The 6,000-nt window shown below is 47.9% G+C and overlaps 1 protein-coding gene across 2 annotated transcripts in view; it reads right to left on the reverse strand.

Moving 5' to 3' along the window:
• Positions 1–5,585, reverse strand: part of NLRC5 (NLR family CARD domain containing 5) — a 90,382-nt gene extending 84,797 nt beyond the window's left edge. The window contains exon 1 of one of the 2 annotated variants that reach the window (XM_082366953.1): positions 5,484–5,585. The gene's annotated coding sequence lies outside the window, so the exon portion shown is untranslated. The remainder of the gene's footprint in view (positions 1–5,483) is intronic. The other variant, XM_082366954.1, reaches the window with a different exon arrangement.
• Positions 5,586–6,000: the final 415 nt, after the last annotated feature.

The following is a 6,000-nucleotide window of genomic DNA, read 5'->3' on the forward strand; positions in this document are numbered from 1 at the left end:
GCAGGGCCTGGCATGTAGAAACTCAGCAAATGTGTGCTGAGCGGGTTAATGATTGCAGAGCGGAGCCCATGCTGGAGTCTGTGCTGTCAGTTACCCACCTCGTGGGAAGTAGGGGCATCACCCTAGCGAAAATGCCCTTTGGCTATCCTACCCCCAAGAAGTTTCTGGGGGTCTTCTTCCTGTGTGGTCTACCTTCTCTCCACCTTCTCCTCATCCTCCCTTCTCTCCTCTCTCCTTCTTCCTTCTTTTCAGGAGCAAATATTGCACTCCCAGCCCATATACATGCTCCATGCCGCAAGTCTGCCCCGCCCCCCCATGTCCTGGTCCCTGCTGACCTCTTTGCACACAGGCCCCACCCACCCCAATCCTATCAAGGTATTTTTCCAGAAATACTTCCTTCCCTGAGAGGAATTCTGGGAAGGGCTATGGAAAGAATTAAAATGTCACCTCTTGTTTTTTTTATATAAAACAGAGGAAACAGTCCATATGTAGTAGGAGAAAACAAGATCCAATTTAATGTTTAACAAAGATTACGGTTCAGCCATTCTTTGGACAACTATGCAGCCACTTAAGATGACAGTATACTCATACTACAAAGAGCTAATTTCCTTAATTTGTAAAGTGCTTTTACAGCTCAATAGGAAAAAGACCAACAACTCAATGGAAAAGTAGGCAAAGGATATGAACAGTTTATGGAAAAGGAACTATAAGTGAGCCTTAAATATTTGAAAGGATGCCCAAAATCATTCATAATAAGAGAAATGAAAAAAAAATAGGACACCATTACGTGTCTACCAGATCTGCAAATATGGAGAAGTTTGATAACACGTGTTGGGGAAGGGGTGGGAAGCTGGCTTCCTCATACATGCTGGTGGGAGTGAAAATTAGTACAACACTTAAGGAGGGTAATTTGCCAGATTTATCAAAGCTCAAACTGCATATTTTCCCCTTGACCTTGCAAACACACTCTTGGATGTTTTCCCTAAAGATTTATTCTCACGTAGGCAAAAACGATGCTTGAACAAGGATATTTGTTACAGCACTGATTGAAATAACAAGAGATGAGAAACAACCTAAATGCCCAACAACAGTTATATCAGTTATGGAACAACCATGCACTGAAATACTATGTAGCCGTTAAAAAGAAAAAGAAAAAAGGCAGATTTGTTTTGTTTTGATGTGGAAAGATTTCCAAATTACATTAAATTTAAAAAAACAAGATAAAAAACACTATATACAGTATACTACCATTTGTGAGAAGGGGATATATATATATATGTGTGTGTGTGTGTATATATATATATGTATATACACATATATATATGTATATACATATATACATATATATATATATATATATATATATATATATATATATATATATATATATATCTCCATGTGCCCACCTGGACTGTCTTTGGAAGGAGACATAAGAACCTGATAACATTGGTTGTTTTCAGGAAGGGTTATCAGGTGGCCAGGAGACTGGGGAGTGAGGGAGACTTACTTTTCATCACATACCTTTTTATTTGTTTTATATTATTGTACTATGTGAATGTACTAGCTACTAAAAACTAAACAATTAAAAAAAGGATATCATAGCATTTAATCTTCCTTTAATACATAATTCCACGTTATTTAGTTTAAAAAGTGTAACTCCATTTTGGTTTTTATGTTATGAGTCCATTAAAAAAGATAGGAATATACACACATAGAAAAAAGTCTGGAAGGAAGAAAACCAAACTGAGAATAGAGGTCATCTGAGTGTGAACTCAACATTCCCTCAAGTTCGTTGAGGTTCTCCTTTGCCAAATGTCAGAGGCATCCCAGCCGGAAGGGCTGCTAAAAACCTTTCTGGGAAAGACTCCTGTGTCTGGGAATTTATCAGAAGACTTTGGAGTGACTCACAGGATGTAGCAGGAGTCCCATCACAGAGAATCAGGGTTGAAACAGGCAGGGTAAACGAGTGAACTCAGGTTTCCCCAGGTCTCCCATCTTTTCACCCCAGGAAACCTACTGGCTTCATGCCCTGCTCTACTAGTGAGAGAGGATGACTACAGAGCAGAAGAGTCTGGGGTCAGAGGTGGCCAGAAGAACTACACTGACATTCATCTCCACCTTCCAGATCCACAGAGAGCTTGAGAATACTTAGGGCCTCCCAAAGGAGCATAATGGGGGTTCATGACAATTTCACCCGGCTCTCAAGGATCTAGGAAACCCCAGATGGCATACAGGTTACATAAGCATGCTTATTTTATGGGTAACAAGTCCCACATATAACCAAGTGCTTGCCTGCCTCACCACTTCCTCCTGGTTTTAAGGGCAGTGGATGGCAGAGATATGATCTTCAGGGTGGTCTGAGAGACCAAAAGCCTTCCCTTCTCCAGACAGCCTGCACTAACCGTCAGACTGATCAATTTTTCAGACTTTTTGTTTGTTTGTTTCCTTCTCAAATCATTTAGGTGTTTGCCCTGCAGACTGAGTTTCATCCAAGATAGACTTTGGGCTACCAGCAACACTCAAAAAATAGATCCCGTAAAGAAAACCCGTAGTTTACATCCTTAGAAGGCCTCCAAAAAGTTTTTACAAAGTATTTGCACCTGTATTTAATTTGCTTAATCCTTAGTGGGACTCTGTGTGGAAAGCAGAGGAAAGATTCTGGGATGGCAAATTAGTTTCCTAGCTTTGCTACAAAGAACCACAAACTGAGTGGCTTAAAATGTAAGAAATTTATACTCTCACAGTTCTGGAGGCCAGAAGCCTGAAACCAAGGTGTGGGCAGGGCCATGCTCCCTCTGAAGCCTCTAGGGGTGGGCCCTGCCATGCCTCTTTTGGCTTCTGGTGGTTTCTGGGCAGTCGTTGGACCTCCTTAATTTGTAGATACCTCATTCCAATCCCTGCCTGTGTCACATGGCTGTCTTCTCCCCGTGTGTCTCTATTTTCCTATGCTGGCCTCCTCTCTTATAAGGACACCATTCATACTGAATTAAGGACCCACTTACTGTAGCATGACCTCATCTTAATTAATTACATCTGCTACGACCTTTTTTCGAAATAAAGCCACATTCTGAGGTAGAGGGGTTAGGACTTCAACGTATCTTTTTCAGGGACACAATTCAATCCATAACAGACAGGGGAAGACATACTAAGTAATTTGGCTGAATTTTTCTCAGAGGGGAGGTGGGTATATGTGTTGGGTGTAAGGAGACTGACTTGGCCCTACAAACATCCAGGCACCTCTGTATCTGGTGGAGGAATAAGGCTAAGCATATTGGGAAACTCTTCCAAAGAACTTCCCCTTCCGCTTGTCTGCTTTCATCAAGGACCCATCACTCCTCATGCTGGTGCGGTACCTTGAGGTTGCCCATGCACAGGGATACCTCATCTCATCCAACCCATGAAACACACTTTGAAGGACATGTTATCATCCCCATTTTACAGATGAGAAACCGAGGTTCTGAGAGATAAAATAGTCCATGGTCACCAAGCAAATTCAAGGTGCTGAGAGCCCTGGTCCTTCTGCCTCCCATGCCAGGCTCCAATCAAGCTGGTGCTGTGCTTTGTTTTTTTGTTTTTGTTTCTGTTTTGGCTGCATTGGGTCTTCGTTGCTGTGCAGGCTTTCTCTAGTTGCGGAGAGCGGGGGCTACTCTTCATTGGGGTGCGTGGACTTCTCACCGTGGTGGCTTCTCTTGTTGCGGAGCACGGGCTCTAGAGCACAGGCTCAGTAGCTGTGGCGCACGGGCTTAGTTGCTCCGCGGCATGTGGGATCTTCCCGGACCAGGGGTCGAACCCGTGTCCCCTGCATTGGCAGGCGGATTCTTAACCACTGTGCCACCAGGGAAGTCCTGGTGCTGTGCTTTGGAGGGGAGGCAGGTGGGCATAACCAATGACCAGTCGGTGCTATCGGTAAGTTTTGAGGAAAGCACGCTGGATGGGAGGCCTGCATGCACCATGAAATCATATTTACCCCGCCTCTGTTCTCTGGTAAGAGACCAAGCCTAGTGTTTTCTGAGCTTACTGCTTCTTAGAAAGAAAAGCAATTTGGAGGGATGAGGCTCCATGTACGGGCCCGGGGTGCACCCGACCTCCTGCCATCCCCAGGTCTGGGAGGCTGGGAAGTGCTGCTTTTCAAACTGCTTTTGAAGCCTGCAGAACCCCCTACCTCTTAAAAAGGAAACATAAGAATCCCAACGTATAAAATGGATGCAAATGGTGCTGAAGGTGGGGGGCCTCCCTGAACCTCCCCAACGGCCGTCCCAGCAAACTCCAGGTCCTCGCCCCCCGGGTGAGAAAATGGCTGAAAACGACTTGGAAACGCAAAAAGCAAGTAGCAAAACGACACCCATGTAAACAAAAGGGCACCCTTGTATTCACCTATTACTTATGAGGTTAAAACGGTTCATCAGGAATAGTCTGTGGAGATCTGACATTAAGGAATTACTGTTAAAATGTTTAAAGTTATGCTGATGGTACTGTGGTTATGTCTTTTTAAAAACTCCTTATTTTAGTACATTGTGGGAAAGTTCGGTTGAGATGCTGTTACGTCTGTTTGCCATTTGTTTCAAAATGAAGTGTGGTTGGGACGAAACTGGGCTGGTCTGGGGTGATGACTGTTGAAGCCTAAGTGGCGGTTACGTGGGGCTTGGTTATATCAAAACTGACATATTTGTACAGCTCAACCTAATTCTATTCCTTCTACTTTTATTTATTATTTTTATTTATTTATTTATTTAGGCTGCGTTTGTTGCTGCGCGCGGGCTTTCTCTAGTTGCAGCGAGCGGGAGCTACTCTTTGTTGCGGTGCGCGGATTTCTCATTGCGGTGGCTTCTCTTGCTGCGGAGCACGGGCTCTAGGCGCGTGGGCTTCAGTAGCTGTGGCGCACGGGCTCAGTTGCTCCGCCGCATGTGGGATCCTCCCCGACCAGGACTCCAACCCGTGTGCCCTGAACTGGCAGGCGGATTCTTAACCACTGCTGCCTCCAGGGAGCCCCTAGTCCTTCTACTTTTGCACCTGTTTGGAATTGTCCATCACAAAAAGCTCTTTTAGGCTAAAAAGTCCCACGCAGTGAGCAGCGGGACTTGAATTCTTTAAAAGGCAATTAGAAGTTGAAGCTCCAGGTGACAGGAGCGGTGCGAAGGTGGGGAGGAATGGGAGGGAGCGGGAACGCAGCCGGGTCCCGAAACCCAACCCGGGTGACCCAGACTTGCTTTCCTCTGCGGCTCGAAACTCATCCCCCAAACTCTGCAGGGTGGCAGGCTGAGCGCTGCCCCGCCACCGGCGCCCCATCTGCCCACCCGGTCATCAGCCCAGCCGTCCGTGGCCCCGACCATCCATCAGGTCAGCTACCTGGCCATGGGTACGTCCAGCTCCAGAGTCCTCTGGCATCCCCTCCTCCCCACTCCGCGCGGCGTCTGCACCCCGAACCTCCCTGCGCCGCTCGCCCCAGCCGGGTCCCGCTGCCCCGCGAAGTGGTGGGCACTCACCGGCTGCGCTCCCAGCTGCGCTCCCGGCTTCGCCGCGCTCCGCACGAAACTGAAAGTAGGCGCGGAGAGCAGCCTGGCGGCGGGTGCGGGGAGCCGGCTGCCTCTGCCGGGAAATCACGTGGGTTCTCACTGCCCCGGCGCGGGCGCGAGCGCAGGATGGGCGGGGGCAGCACACGCGCTCCTGCAGGGCCCGCGTCCTGCGCCTCTTGGAGCTCAGCCACCTGTGCGGAGGACACCCAGAGATGGCACCAAGGGACGCGGGGAGCGCTCGCCCCTTTCGTGGACGCGACACTGAGGCGAAGGGATGAGGGTTGGCATACCCGGGTCGCGCCAGTAGACCCCGGGCTGAGTTCGGCTCTCCCTGCCTCCCTGGAGACTAAGAAGGAATGGGACAGGATAGGCAGGAGATGCTCCCTGTGCAGGAGGAGACTTAGAACCCAGGGGGTCCAGCCTCCTTTCCTTCAGTGCTCGCCAGGATGAAGGGAGGGGAGAAAAGAAAAACGACCATAATTGCCCT

This window comes from Balaenoptera borealis, assembly GCF_965194805.1.
Source record: "Balaenoptera borealis genome assembly, chromosome: 19".
Taxonomy (NCBI): Eukaryota; Metazoa; Chordata; class Mammalia; order Artiodactyla; family Balaenopteridae; genus Balaenoptera; species Balaenoptera borealis.